The following is a 16,140-nucleotide window of genomic DNA, read 5'->3' on the forward strand; positions in this document are numbered from 1 at the left end:
TTGTTGATAGGCAGTGTCTAGGTTCTGTTGCTGGGGTTTGGGGCAGGATGTTGCTTTCTGGTGACTTGAAGCAACACGTCCAGCTTCTCCTGTCCTTCCTTTGCATCTCCTGCCTTTCTGCCTGTGGCTGCTCTCACTGTGCCATAAACTAATCTCCTTCCAGCTAGGAACTTCAGGCCTCTTGAAGACTCACTTTTATGGGGCCATTATCCATCATCTATAGAAGGAGAGGCTTTCCTGGCTGTGGCAGGGCTCAGGTGGCTGCTCCCAGATGGAGCACACTGGATCATCTGGAGCCAGTGGCTGAGCCCTGGGCTGAGGGATGTGCCCTCTGTGCAGACCAGGGAGTGCTTGAGCCTGTTCTTTGCAGGAGCAGGTGAGTGATTTGAGATCCTCACAGTACTGCTGGCATGATTTATTCTTGCAGAAGTGCCCACAGCAACTTCAGGGGTTTGTTCTGCCCAGCAGGATCACAGACAAGGACATGCCTGGGCCCTGTGCTTTAGTGGCTCTTGCAGGACTGTGCAGCAAACAGGACCTGCAAGGGGCCTCAGCACAAGGGCACAAGCCCAATGCATGGGGAACTACAATGGTGCTTGGGAGTGAACAAAATAAGTCTATTTAAAATGAAAAAGTAGTAATCTGTAATGCAGTTTTGAGGGAATTATTGTAGCAGGAGAGCATGTGCTGGCTGGGAGGGGAGAAGCACTTGCTCAGACAAGTGATAATCCATTGCAGCCCATTCCAGACACCTGGCAGATACCAGCCTTCCTCAGGCCTCCCTGGGATGAGCGATGTGCTGTGCCACTGGATGAGGAATGTGGAGTTTCTGGACTATGTGGAGTGCTAATTTAAACACCAAACCCTTGTTCCTGATGGGAGCTGCTGGTGTCTGCCTGGTGTGGGGTGCTGCACGGGATCTGCAGTCTCACAACAAGGAGTGTGCTGGGCTCCTCAAGCATTCGGGGCTGACACGGCCGCCTCGCTTCCTTGGATTTCTCCTCTGGAGTTTGGCAGCCGTCTGCTTCAGGGAGCACAGTGGCCTCATAAGAGTTTATTTGATCTGACACATGACAAATTGTTTCTGCTGGGGCTACTTTAGGCACAGTCTGTTCGCTGGCAGCCGCGGCTCTGCGGGCGCTGGGAAGTGGAGGAAGGCAGCCCTGCCTCCTCCCCTTAGGAAACATCAGTGCAGAGAGCATTTCTGTGACCCCCCCCGCCATCCCAGCCTCCTTTCTGCTGCTTGGTAATGGTGCTGCTGGCATGGATTATTAATGGTGTTTGTGTGCTGGGTGTGTCTGCAGGTGCTGGTTGTGGCTCCCATGGCGGGGCAGAGGAGAACTTGTGTTCTGGAATCAGACCCAGTTGCCACTAAAAACACTTTGTTAAGTTCCTTTTTTTAGGACACCCTTTTAGCTCTGCAATGAGCAGCAGAATATTACATTCCTCAGCAGAATAAAAAGTACATGTCCCCTGTGAGATAGTGTCAATACATTTTATCTGTTCTATTACCTGCAGTTTTCAGAATATGTCCCCTAAGCATTTTATTCTTGTTTTCCAGAGTTGTCTCAGAGTGAGGAATTGCTCCTATTTACAACTTTGGGAATGATTACTTGTTCATTAATTTCTTCCCTTTCCTGCTGTCCATCTATTATTGCTTCCAAGAGAAAAAAACCTCTCTGTAAATCTCCTCCAAAACAGGGCTGAGTGCCTGATTAGACAGAGAGTTATGTGTGCTGGGAATGTGTTCCCAGGAGATCATCCTGGAGCTGTGCATGGAGCCCTGGGTGCTGCTGTTCTATGCCCTTGGGCACACAGAACCCACCAGGTGATGCCTTTTCCTTGGTCTTAAAATGAGGAACCAGACACAGTTAGGGGATAAAGGGTTTTTATCTTGGTATTTAATAAAGATCTTTATGGTGCACCACTTCACCAAGGTGGAATGTGCTGAAATGCACACACATGGTATACAATTTATAGACCTTGCAAATTAACATATTTAACAAAGATGCCTCAATGAGAGGCTTGAAGGAATAGCCTGATATCTTCCTATTTCAAAGTATTTCTCACTAGATGGGCTTAATTTTAGTTTACAGGATGTATTTTAGAGGGGATCTTGGTTTCTCAAGATAGCTTAGGGCTTTCTGGCCTCCAGCTGAAAGGCCTTTTGGATATTTGGTTTTCTCACCTAACAGAATGCCAGGCTTATGGTAAGTGATCAGACATAAGGAATTACAAGTGTGCATGTTAGGGGCACTGAGAATACATAAAAGGTACATAAAAGAATGGCAAAAAATCCTCATGGCATCATGGGTGCCTGGACTGGCTCCCTGCTCCTTGCCCTGGGATGAACAAGCCCAGCGGGCAGCACGTGCCAGGGCAGCCAGGCACACCTGGAGCACACCTGGAGCACTCCTGGGGCACACCTGGAGCACACCTGGAGCACAGTGGCGAGGCAGGAGCTGGAGTCAGGGCAGCTCCAGCACCCAAGCAGGGCTTTGCTGCTGCTGTGCTTTGCCTGCAGTGCCGGGGCTGTTACGAAACAGGAACGAGATGGGACAATGCAGAGCAGTTCCTGCTGCCACGCTTTTGTCCAGCAGCTAAAAGCCTGTTCAGAGGGTTTTGTGGAAGCCTTGTTTGCTTTGGTCTTTTTTTGCTCTTTCTTTAAGTACAGACTTAAAAGAGCTGGAGACTGGAGGCCACTGTAGTTATTGTTTCTTCCTGAACAGCACAATAAATGTGCCATTTGTCAGGGTCCTTGCCTCAGAAAACATGTGGCCTGTTCCCACTGCTGTTCCCTTTGACATATGAGGAACTGCCCCTGCCTGCCTCTGGGTGCGTGGAGATTTCTCACTCCCTCATTGGGGTCAGTGCTAAAACTTGTCTTGACGTGTGACGTGTGTGGTCACTGGAAGTCACTGTGGAGGCTGTCACTGAAACAGCCTGGATTCACAGAGCAGCTTCATTTAGATGGCAGCTGATGGAGGAGCTCTGCAGAACGGCTGGGTAGAAAACCTGTGTGCAGGAGGGGACAGCTGAGAGCTGCAGTTATCGTGGGAGAAGCTCAGACATGTACAGACGTGGTGTGGCAAACCTGTGGTGGATGTGCCATGTCCCACCTGCCATGGCACCACCAGGATGCACAGGCAGCTGCTCAGGATGTTCTGGTGTCTCACAGCAGAGAGGAAGGTGCTGCAGGTGCCTCTTGGATCAGAGCTGAGGGTGTGTGAGGGAACAGCCTGCTGCTCGCTCTGACAGCAGATTTCGAGCTCTTGGCTTTGCCAATCACCTCACAGCAAACACCAAGACATGGGAGTGAAAGTCCCTGTGTCCTTTGGCTGCTGCTTGGGTGTTTGCAGAGCCAGCAGGTCCAGTGAGAGTCAGGACTGTCAAAGGAAGAACCCTCTGTGGAGCAGTGCTGCTCAATACTGAGATATGCCAGTCCATGAAATGGCTCTTTATAGGGTGTCTCACCAAAAGGATTTTCCTTTTGAGTGTCTGGATCTCCTGCTGTTGGTCTGAGCTCCAGATGAGAAACAGTGCTTTCACTGGAAGGTACTGAGGTTACAAACAGAGTAATTGTCCCTTAGAAGAGAAAATTGTGGAGGAAACCCACTCAGAACACGTCTCTGTTCTTCCTCGGAGCAGGTTTAGGAGTGCTGTGGCTGAGGGGCAATGGGGATGGAGCTGAAGTTGTGGTGAGTGAACCCCACGGCTCTGAGGAGCAGGGAGCCTGGTCATGGAGCCCAGGAAAGACCTGGGAGCTTTACTGGCTCTTTAGTTCTCTCTCCACAACCCGTGAATGAAGATCTCTGAGGCAGCAGAGCGTTCCTTGTGAGGGGAGCCCATGGTGCTGCGGTTCCAGTGGCATGTGCAGGGTCCCATGGCAGTGCAGGCAGTCACAGGAAAGCTGTTTCATAACCTCTGCTGGGATTCATGAGATGTTCAGAGACAGGTTCTCCACTTAGTCAACGTTTTATAAGGATTTAAGGCTGAGGAGCTCTTTGAAGCACCGATGCAGCTTGTTCTGCCATGACAAGGTGGAGATGAACGCTGGCGTGACTTCCATTCCCAAGGAAAATGCTCTTTTGCAAGGATCACAAGCTGTGGCTCTGCTGCTGTTTGAAGAGACCTGAGGAATCTCAGATCCAGGCACTCTGTACCACATCAAAGCCTTCCCATCTGAAGGTGAGGTGATGGGGAGCTCTAGCTGCATGTCCTTCGTGTTTGGGCAGCAGAAGGAAAGAAGGTCCCTGAACCAGGAGTTGCTTGGAGGATCAAAGCTCTGCTTAGCAGAGGCTGACAGGGCAAAAAGCCAGGATGGCAGCAGGAAGGACAAAGCCTGCAGAAGATCTGGGCCATCTGATAGCAGACCTCCAGAGGGGCCTGGGAGACCTTCTGCTGTGCTGGAGGAGTGGGGCCAGCATCTCCCCCCGAGGAGGCAGACCTGCAGTGTCCTGGGCTTGATTGGAGCCATTCCGTGATGCCTGAGGGATTGTTTAATTAAAAAGAATGCTGCACCATCACATTTCAACTGTTTTCTCCACACATTGCTGCAAGTAACATCTAAAATATCTCTAAAAGGCAACAAACCATTCCCCAAAGCAGGGGTGGCAGATGAACAACATGAGAGGGAAGGAATTATGTTCTCTTTCTGCTTTCTGCGTCTGTGCATTTGCTTCTGCATTTGCAGGCCTTGGGGCTTGTTTTAATTTAAATTTCCTTAGGAAAAACCCTGTTGAAGGAATGCTGCCTGCAGTGGCTGGCTGTTCTGCTTTGGCTTTGTCCTGGGGAAGCTTTGATGGTTGGGGAGCAAGAGTTGCTTTTCAGTCTTGGTGGGAAATGCCTGGATAGAGGAACAGCAATGACCACAAGAGTCACTTCTGGATGGTGGGACTGGCAATCTCTCAGCTCTCCCTTCATTCTCATTCCTGTCCCAGGGCTTATTTAATTGCCTAACAAAGGCATCCTCTGCAACCACTGAGAAAGGACCAGTGCAGTGACGGAAAAAAAGCAAACTTGCATCAAGCCTTTGATCCAAGCACAGGGAGCTACTGCTGCTGACCTCAGTGTTTGTAACCACGGTGTCAGTGTTGGAATGGAGCAGCTGAGCCCCAGCGTGGGCACTGATGTGTCCAGATTGATGCAGGGACCGGGGACAAAGCCAGGACTGGTCCTGAGGGAGCCTATGTGGCAGCAGGTTGTGTTCATCCCCAGAGAGCTCCTTCCTCCCCTTCAGGGGTGGGTTTGAGATTGGCTTGTTAGGGCTTTATCCCAGGTTTTGCTGCCAGTCTGGCAGCTCCTGACTGGGTGTGACCCACAAGGTGGATCCCAGTGGCCTCTGCCTTTTCATCTGGGAGCTTGCCACAAAACTGGAAGCATGTGGGAGCCAAGCCAGGGCTGGACATCCAGCCAGGCATTCCATGAGCTCAATCCACAAGCTGCTATGCCATGTTATTCCTGTGCACATACCCAGGGCATGCAGCAGGTGAGCCCCACGTTTGCTGCCCGTGTGCCATCCTGCTCCCTGCTGCTCCCGGTCCCCTGGCTTGTCACAGGGAGTCAGAGCTGTCACCACCGACTGACGCTCTGTGGAGAGGTGAGAAAATGCATTTTTCATGAAGCTCACAGCTCGTGGCTCCTGGCAGATCAATAGGGCAGCTGGAGGAGTCCTTTGCGTGCCCACTGTTGGGGCAGCTCTGTGCCAGTGCTCTGCAGGGACTGGCAGGGGTTCCTTGGCTTGGCAATCCCCGTGGGAAGGAAACCTGCAGGCTGAGCTGGGGCTCCTGACTGAGATTCAGCCAGGGCAGGGATGGTTGTGCTGGGCAGGCAGTGTGGTATGGCTGCTGCTGTGGGAGTCGTGTGCTGGATCCATCACTGCTGGATTTCTGTAACACTGAGCAGGAATTTTTTTTTCATGGTTTCTTAACCTCTTAATTGAGTTTCTTTATAGGGAAGCTGGCATCTGACAGGGGAAGGAGGTTGTTATTCCCTATGAGAACCATGGGTGAACAGCAGGAACTTGGAAAATACAAAAAGCTGTTTCCAGAGAGGCTGGGAACAAGCCAGTTAAATCTTTGGCAATTCGTGGGCCCAGCTGCAGTGGGACATCAGGATTCTCTGGGACCTTGTTAGTGCAGCATGTGTTTTCTTTCCTGTTAGATTCTCCAAGCTTGGGAAAGCAGAGGGGATAAAAACACACGGAATGCTGGGAGACTCCTGGGATAGTGTGAGGCAACGTGTCACCTTGCAAATAGGAACTGGTGGAAAGGATAGATCTGAGGGGGGGAGAAAACATCACTTATTGTCTGTGCTGTGCATGGGAAATTGCAGCAAGGAGTGGGAGAAGGGAATAGGTATGGGTAGGATGAGAGGTGTTTTGGCTGGGATTCGGGGTGGTGAGGAGGCGAAGAGGAAGGGAAAAGCTGTTTCATGTGGTGAAGGTCAGGCAGTGTGACAGCTTTTAGAAAGATGTTTGTCCTGAAGGTCCTGGTGCACTCTCATCTCCAGGCAAGTCCTGAAGTCCTAAATTGGAGCAAATCAGCACCAGTGCTCTGGTGTGGGCCCAGAGGTCCCTGCCAACCCCAGAGCTCTGAGGAGTCAGTGTCATGTGGTGTGCAGGCAGAGCAGAGCCCTGTGAGAGCAGCTGCCAGAAATTCAGAGAGATGCGCTGCTTATAAATAATAAATGATAAATTCAGCCTCTGATCTCCGAGGCACGCTCTGCTTCTGCACACTCCATGCTGGCAGAGAAGATTCCCCGTGCTGGACTCAGCAGTCTGTCTCTGGTGTGGAGGGTCTGGGGGAGGCAGCTCATGGAATTGGGGTCGTGCTGAGCCCCGGTGGAGCGTGGCCCCTTCTGGCAGCAGCACTAATGAGCGTGGCCCCTGTGCCACAGCCGCTAACGAGGGTGAGGGCAGCCTTGCTCAGCCTTCACACCACCCCAGCTCAAAGCTGTGCTCCTGCCCTCTGGAGAGCAGCGTTTGGTGTGAATGCAGCTTGATGAATGAATGAAGTCAATTTAAATGATAGACTAAACAATGCTTAGTGTTAAACTGTGCGAGCTGTATAAACAGCAGGGTCAGGGTTGCTGTGGCCGCGTAGAAGGGGTGGTTCTGGCTTTATCCAACACACAACAACGCCTCCCTTGCTCTTGGGGGAGCTGTGGCAGTGCTGGTGAAGCTGCTGGTGCCAGGAGCTGCCCCCACCGTGCCCAGGCACTGCTGGGCTGTCTCCTGCTGCTGGACACATCCCTGTCCTGCTCCTGGCACCTGGCAGGGCTGTCGGAGCTGTGTTGGGTGGTGTCATGGCCAAGCTGCTGCTCGAGGGGCTGATGTGAGCTGATGGCTGCACAGGTAGCCTGGAGGGGTTATTAATATTTATTGTTATTATTTGTTAGCAGTGGTTACAAAGGTTGCATGAGTGCTCAGTAGATGCCAAGCTCTGTAAACGTGTTTGTGCCATGGTTATCCTGCCCCTGCCACCCTGTGCCCGTGTTGCAATTCCCTCCTGTGGGCTGGTTCAAGTTTGGAGCAGGACCTGCTGCCCCTGCTCAGGCTGGGCCCAGCCAGCCCAGTTTATTCCTACCAGCCTCAAAGTGTGCTTACTTGCTGTGTGGGTTCTCTGTAGGCAGCAAGAAGGTGTTCCCACAACTTTTCCCTTTGTGTAGGAGTGTTTTTAACATGCCAGAGCAGAGTCCTAGTAGGAGTAAATGATGAGGAGCAGGCAAGAAGAATAAATGTTTTTTTAAAGCCATTCCATAAGCGACATGAATGGAATGGTCTGTGTGGCAGCTACACCCTCTCCACTGGGATCCTGGAGGTGTGAGGGGGCTGGAAAACAACTGCTGCTCCCTGGGCTGCCCTGCCTGGCTGGGGCTTTGTGCCCAGGTGGGACCCTCTGGCAGGGCTTGGGGCTCTCACTGGAGTGGGACTGGGACACCCACTGGAGGCACAGGGGTGCTTTCCCGAGGACAGGATGCCTGGAGGGTGTTGCTTTCTGATGCAAGGCGAGGCGACTTGGTTTTGAGGAGACGGCACGGCGACTTACTGCTCAGGGTCACTCGGGCTAAGAACACACGCAGACACCAGTATGGTGGACGATTCAAGACTTTTATTGTCTCGTCTCGTTGGGTTTTATACTGGGAAAGTTTTTTCTTTACGTCAGGGGGTCTTACTTTACTGTAATTGGTTAGTAAGGAGTAGAACGTTACTAATGTTAGGGGGGACAACATTCTTGGGTGATCTTTTATCACTAGGAGTTAGGGGGAGAGGGACTCTACTGTTTTCCGTAACATCGCGAGATTTTCTGAACGCCTGACCCTATCTACTACAGGAGGGGCAGAGCTGCTGGGATCATCCTGGGCATTGACCTCGGGTGATGGTGTGTGCAGGTTGTCCTGTGTGAAAGCACAGGGTTGTGCACACCCAGCTAGTGACTGGGGAAGGGCATTAGAGTGTGGCCTCCCAGTAATCCTCTGTGGCCTCCCAATAATCCTCTCTTTGCCGTCCAGCTGTTTCCTGTCCTAGGCATAGGCTGAATTTCAGCTCCAAGCCTCCTCTTTCTCCTGCTGGTGTAGCTGTGCAGTTGGCAAGCAGGAGGGGCAGCTGGCCACAGGGTGCTCCCAAGGTGTCTGTAGCACACCAGCAAACATGAGTGCTCCTCACAGACCTGGGGACCCTCTTGCTCAGAGGAGGGAAATTGCAGGTCAGGTCAGCTGCATTTCCTTCTCTTTGTCTGTGGCAATGCACATCACTCAGCCTGTCACAGGGGCTCGGCCCTGGATGCCACCATTGGAAGGACATTGTGTGTGAAGGGGAACTCAGCTCGCTGTGAGTGCACTCTGTGTCCTGAGAGCCTCTCCAGTCCCACAGCCCCCGTGCACGGCTGGCTGGAGCTCATTCCCTGAGCTGCTGTTGCCCAGGAAACTTCTCCTTCAGCCTCAGAGGCTGTGAGTGCCGCCAGGGCTTTGTGCCCTGCTTCAGCTGGAGGTGCCTGGGGGTTCCCATCCCTGCCCTGCTCTCACTGAGGGAGCTCTGTTGGTGCTTTGTGCTGGATGGCACAGTGTGCTGCTGGTGCTCCCCTTGCCATCTCAGTGAGGCTGGCTGGACAGAAACCTGCCCTGAGTTAACCTGCAGACAGTTTGTAAGGCTGTAATACCAATCCTGCTCCCTCAGGTCATCCCTAGGTGAAAACAAGGATTAGCTTATTGGTATTGCTTATTCTTGGAGATAATTGGTGTTTTTGTATCAGCACTGGGGTGGCAGCAGGAGCAGGACAGTGCCTGTCCCCTGTGCTGGCACTGCTGAGGGACCTCCAGTCTTGTGTCCAGTTCTGAGCTCTCATGGCAAGAAAAACATGGAGGGGCTGGAGCATGTCCAGGGAAGGGAACAGAGCCGGGAAGGGGCTGGAGAGTCCCAGCAGTGTATGGAACTGTGAGGAGCAGCTGGGAAAGGGGCTCAGCCTGGAGAAAAGGAGGCTCAGGGGAACCTTCTCCAGGAGGGAGGAGCCAGGTTGGAGTCAGGCTCTGCTCCCAGGGAATGAGGGACAAGACAAGAGGAAATTGCCTACAGGCTCAGGGTGGGCACAGCAAGAATTTCCCCATGGAAAGGGGGCTCAGGGATTGGGAGGGGCTGCCCAGGGGGGTTTGGAGTTCCCATCCCTGGAGGTGCCCAGGAAGGGCTGGAGGTGGCACTGAGTGCTCTGGGCAGGGGACAAGGTGGGGATCAGGCACAACTTGGACTCAATGGTCCTGGCAGTCTCTTCCAAGCTCAGTGATTCTGGAATTCTGCTTCCAGCTGGCTGCAAAGCCAGAGGCTGATGTTGGGGCTGAGGGGCTCTGGGATGTCTGTGTGCTCTCCTGGAGCAGCAGGTCAGGGCTCAGATGAGGCTCCTGGAGGATTTGTTGGAGTGGCACAGGACGGGCAGTGTGGGCTCTGTGCTGGGCTGTGAGGGCAGTGCTGCCAGCAGCAGGAGGCATCAATGACATGTGCTCCTCTCACTGGCTGCCTTGGGGCTGTCACCTGTGGCTGTGGGAGCTGCATTCCCGGGGCTGTGCAGCCCCCTGTGCACAGCTCTGCCCTCACTGGAATGTCCCTGCTAATGGGGAGCACAGCTCTGGGCTGTTTCTGCTGCTGTTGGTGCAGACCAGGATTTCTGGAGCTGTGGAGCAGAACCTCCCAGCCAGCAACATCCCCATCTCTGACAGGAGGGTTACTGCCAGCAGAGGAGGCTTCTCAGAGTCTGACCCTTTGATCTTTCCCTAGTGCCTGATTTTGTTTGACAAAAAGGATTATTGAGAAAAAATCAGCCCCTCCACTCTGCACAAGGGGAATTTGTGACCTTCCTAGTCCAGTTTTGCTGCTGCCTGGCTGCTGTACGTGCTGGATCCCCAAAGATGCCCTCAAATCCAAGCAAACATTCCGTGTGCAGGTGGGGTCACCACGACCACCCTTTCTGCTTCACAGGCTGTGAGAGTTGTTTCTGGAAATCCACTGTATCCACAGAACATTCTGTGTGGAAATCCTCTCCTGCTCTCATTGTGTCCACAGAACATTCTGTGTGGATTCCTCTCCTGCTCTCTGTGTGTGTCTGTCTGTAAGTGATGTCAGCCTGTGCAGAAGCTCTTCTCCAGGAGCTCCAGAGCCCCTGTTGCACATGTTGGCTCCTCCTGCCTACCTGGGACTGAAGCAAAGTGCTAATTGTTGTGCAGATGTCATCTGCCAGGCAGGCAGGAGGCTGGAGGCTTGGAAGAGGCTGTGCTGTCATTTCCTAGCAGCCTCCTTGGTACATGTGAGCTCTGTTTTTATTGGGAGTGTGCGTTTGCTTTCAGCCACTGCTTTGTTGAATTTCTCTTTCTTTTTTTTTTTTTTTTTCTCTTTTTATTTCCAGGCTTGCAGATAAAGTTTGAGGGATACATCTATTTTTCATTATTCCAGTTTTGCTGCTTGTTTTATAACTGAAAAAACCTCAATCAAACCAAGAAACCTGTTCCTGTGTAAAAAGCTTTAGTTTGTTTTGAGGTGAGAGGGAATTAATTGTGTGTTGTGGTCACACTGGACTGAGGTCAGGACCGTGGGACTGTCCAGAAGGGCACAAGGATCAAGATCTGGGAGCAGAGGGAGTTTGAGGCTGAGCATTGTGCTCTGGGTGTGCCAGCTCAGGAGCCTGGGTGTTGGTTGTAGCCTGGATTTGCTTGGCCATGTCCCAGGAGAGAGCTGGAGGCTCTGGCCACAGGTTGGCTTATGAAAACAGGGAGCTTTTCTTTTACTCCAGCTGTGGTTTAATAAGGGCTTGTGGGCCCTTGAGGTGGTTCTTTGACTCTTTAGGAAAGAGGAGACACTGAAGTAGGAACTGGGAGGTGATGCTTTCCTGAACGGTGTGAGTTAAGCAGGGGGATGCTCATTGCTCAGGCATGCTGTGGGTGTCAGAAATCCAGATCTGTTCCAAAACCAATTAATGAGAAAAATCCAGTCAATGTGGTCGAGGTGGCTCAAAGGAAGAGGCTGCTGCTCAGGAAGACCCTGGCTCAGGAGTTTTTGGAGGCTGCAGAAGTACATCAGGTGCACTGTTACCTCTGCTCTGTCCCTCTCCTGGTTTCCTCTTCCTTTTCTGGCAAAAACCAAGCAGGGAGAGGAAGAAATAACAAAGTGGAGTGTAGGGACAAGGTACCAGTGAAAGGGTGGAAGGAGAGGAGGCTTCCCTCCACGTCCCTGAAGGCTTCTGGGGGCAGAGGCTCTTTGGTGCCAGGAGCTGGTGTTGGGTGCTGCTGTGAGCAGGTTTTCCGCTTTGTGGGACACAAAGTGGATGCTTCAGTGAGGGAGAGCTCTGCTATCTGATGTGCCACCCTGATGGACAGCAAAGCAAGATATTTCGGACTGTGTGTAGGGGAGGAACTTCTTTAAAACCTGGATAGCAGTAGGAGCAGACTTGATGGAGGGATGAGTAATGAAGGAGTGTTTGAACTGAACTAATCAGTCCTATCTTCTTTCAAAAGACCTCATTTAGTTTAATTTAGCAGTGTATAAATTTAGAGCCAATCAAAGGAAATACTTGTGCAGCCCGTGTGCTGGCAGGCTGCTGCACTCCCTAGCCCAGCAGAGAGCTGAAGGCTGTAGGTGGATCCCGAGCCTCGTGCGAGGCACTGGGGGCACACGTGTGTGTGCTCACACGCAGGGTGGGCACAACTGCTCTGTGCCCAGGCACTGGCACCCACAGCAGCAGCAGCAGCCTTCATTTACCCGTGATGTGCTCTGTGCCCCATCAGGGTGGCTCTGTGCTCCATTAGGGTGGGTCTGTGCCATGGCTCTGTACCCATCAGGGTGGCTCTGTACCCATCAGGGTGGCTCTGTGCCCCATCAGGGTGGCTCTGTGCCCCATCAGGGTGGCTCTGTACCCATCAGGGTGGCTCTGTGCTCCATTAGGGTGGGTCTGTGCCATGGCTCTGTACCCATCAGGGTGGCTCTGTACCCATCAGGGTGGCTCTGTGCCCCATCAGGGTGGCTCTGTGCCCCATCAGAGTGGGTCTGTGCCCCATCAGAGTGGGTCTGTGCCATGGCTCTGCTTCCTGGAACACCTGAGCATGGTCAGAGCCAGCTCCTGGCCCCATGGCTGGGCTGAGCCTCTGCTCTGAGCAGCAGGGAAAGCCTTGTGCTGTAGGAACCACTGAGTAAACCTTGCTGACCTCTGCAAAATGTTGTTTTCCTCAAGAAAAACCTACATATGGATTAGATGAACCCCTGCTCCTTGGACATCTGGTTCGTTTTGTTTAATTTGAATTAACGCAGCTACTTCAGTGCTTAAAATGAGGCACAGGCATAAAAAGCCTTCACGGGATTGCATGGCTTTTTATTTTTCCCTCCAGTTGTCATCTATGGCACTGACACAGAGATTTTAAACAAGTCTTGCAGGTGTCCTCATATTTTCCAGGAGAGATATCATCCCCTGTGGGGTCAGTATGAGTTCTTGGCATTACCTGTCACAAACCCCATTAGCAGTGAGCCCCATGAGTCCCTGTGCTCACACCTCGAGGTGTTGTGCCTCCTGCCATGTCACACTCCTGATCCCACGCTGTGTTGCAAAGTGTTGTGTAAAGAGTCCTGAAACCTGCAAAAATGGAAAAAAAATACTGTTGGGTTTGTTTTGCTTTGCATGTCAGGCTGGTGGCAATGTCTCCTTGGGCCAGGCTCCTCTCCAGCACCTCCAGGGTCAGCCTGCTGCTGCTGCTGGGCTCTGTGCTCCTCTCCTGCTCCAGCCTGGGACAGAGAGTGCCTGTAAGTGCCTTTGGCTGCTCCACTTGACTTCAGACTGATCAAACACAGATGCTTTTTGCCTTTAAGGAAATGCCCATTATTCTTTAGGAAATGTCTTTCTCCTGCTTGAATTATGAAAACAAACCAGAAAGGGTTCTGCTGATTTCTGTGTAAATGAAGAATCACTTGTGTGGTGCTGCCTGTTTTTGCTAGAAATGCTAATGAAAATGGGGTATTGCAAAGCAACTGTGGCCAGGCAGTGACAGCAGCACTTAAATGAACCAAGTCACATCCTTTTATCCTTACTGAGTGTTTAAACCCCACACTTTTCCTGAGCAGAGCTGGTAAACATCAGCTGTCTCCATTATGTGTTTGAACAGATCCAGCACTGGGAGGCCTGGTGGTAAATTTACAATAGCCTGTATCACTAACTCCCTCTTGGATAATCACAGAGCTGTGGAAATCAGCTAAGTAATAACTGCTCCACTCACTCTTTTTTAGTCCTGTTGAGTCTTGGCTCAGAAAATGTTAACATTGATTTTCATCTGCAGAACCTGGGCTTTTATGGCTGTGATTGTTCCTGAGCTTTAACCATTTGTTATAATTTAAACAATTCCAAGCCCCTGATGCACTCAGCAAAAGCAGGAGTTAAGATCTGATTCCTCGTGCATTTCTGAAATCGCAGTCGCTTTCCACAGCTGAAATAAAAACATTCTATAGGTTTGTCAGCCTTCCTTGTGTGTTACCACAATCATGGAATTGTGCAATTGTGTAGGTTGGGAGAGACCTTTGTGATCATTGAGTACCATCTTTAACCCAGTGCTGCCAAGGCCACCACCAGCCCACGTCCCCAAGTGCCACATCCACACTGTTGTTGCTACTCTGCTACTCTGTTTTGCTCAGGTTGACATTTCTGTTGCTCAGAAAGACTCTTCTAGGCTGGAAACGGATATTTATATGCAGAGCATCCAAATTCTGACAGAAAATGTTGCATGCATTTTTTCCCAAAGAGTGGAAGAACTGAAGGCAGAATGTGTCCCAGAATTTCCCAGTTAACCTGTGAATTTACTTACATTTTTCCGTGTGAAAACATCCTAAGGATTAAGAACCAAACACTTCATGAAGTGAGCTGTAACTCCATCTTAATTGCCAACAATTAGGACTAATCATTCCCTGTAGGGTGGTTAACTCAAATTCCTCAGTGGTGACTGAATTGGTGATCTCAGAAGCTGAAAATATTCCCTTCAGCAGGCACTGAGCTGTGGGGGTGATGAGCCTGGACCAGTTCATCTGTTCCTGCTGGAACCAGAACAGCCCAGACCCAGAGTCAGTGCCTGGTGTGAGAGTACAGGTCATTTCTGTGCACTCTCCAGAGTTTTTTGTGACTCCCACCAGCTCCCTGGGGAGGCTTTCCATTGAACACCAAGGTTTCCCTCACAGCAAGGATTTTTTTCCCTGCTGTTCTTCCCTTGGTGTAACATCGAGCCGCTCGTGCTGGCTGCTCTCCCACACCTCTGCCAGCCTCGTGCTGCACTTGCCATGGAGGTGGTGATTGAATCCCTGCCTCATTGTTTTAAAAGCCTTGGAGAACACTGGAAGAGGGTGGAGAAGAGGATCCTCACATTTGTATCATGTGGGCAGCTTGGTGTGTTTTTTCCTGTGTCCTATTTTGGAAACAGCTGAACTATTTTAGCTGAAATCTTCTCCAAGCCTGAAATAAGTGCATTTAAGAAAAAGAAAAAAAAAACAACCCAACAAAGCCCAAAAAAACTCACCAAACCCCAAACCAACGAACAAGCCTTGAGGCATTCCACTCGTGTGGAAAATTTCAGCTGAAAAAGTTAAAAGTTTGACATATTTTTAGGCAAGGGAAAAAGGGGTCTTACAATGTTATACAACCCTAATAATAGCCGGGGCTCCTGCCTCTGACTGAAATACAGGTAAGGCTCTGTGAGAGCTGGTTTGAAACCTGCAACTTGCTCTGGAATAGGAAATAAGCTGCGTTGCTTTGTTCAGCACAAATGTCATGCTAGTTATGCATGTTTAACCTTTAATATACTTTAAATCTAAATTTACCCATGTGGAAAGAATCTCAGATGTCAAAAAAAAAAATCTGCTGGCGAGGGAAAAAAATTTGTATTCTCAGCCAGCACTAAATTACCCAGATGCAATTGCTAATGAGCTGAAGCTCTTCTCTCCAAAAGGAGTTTGCCCTTACAAAAATACAAGAGAGCGACATAAAAGATTACAGTGGGAAGGAGCTGGGGACAGAGGATGACGCTGATCCTGAAGACCTGGAAGTGTTTTACCCCACGGATCAGCGGCAAACCCTGCGTCCAGGTAGCTGCTAATTATAGCATGCCTCTGGAACCCACCTGCCAGCACTGACAGGAGCCTTGCAGACGCTCCAAGAGCTGTTTGTTCCCATGACAATGTGTGCTTTTGCTGGTGCTCACACAGAGAGGAAGACTCGGTGACCCAGTGCAGGGACTGGAGGTGGTGAGCAAAGTGTCCAAGGAGGGGGAGGTTGCTCCAGGGCTTTCAGGTCACTGGAGCAGGAGGAGTGGGCTGCCAGCCCCCTGTGGGTGGGGGGCTGTCTGTCACTGGCTCCACAGCCCTTTCTCTCTTCATTTGTCAAGGGCCAGGTTTTATAACGTTTGTTGGCACGTGGATTCCCAGGTCTGCTGTGCTCCGGTGTGGCGCTGCTCAGTGGCAAGCTGATTAGGAGCTGTCACTGGAGCACTGCACAGCTTTTTAACAATGGCTTTTCTGTTCCTCGCCTGTTTGAAAGCTAGCTTTTATTTCCATCTGTGCAAACCACAAAAAATCTCTTCCCTTTCTTTGGGTTGGTGTTTCATTAGACATGCCTGGGACTCTGTGGTGAGAGGAGC

The sequence above is a fragment of the Ammospiza nelsoni genome, chromosome 17, assembly GCF_027579445.1.
Source record: "Ammospiza nelsoni isolate bAmmNel1 chromosome 17, bAmmNel1.pri, whole genome shotgun sequence".
NCBI classification, from domain to species: Eukaryota; Metazoa; Chordata; class Aves; order Passeriformes; family Passerellidae; genus Ammospiza; species Ammospiza nelsoni.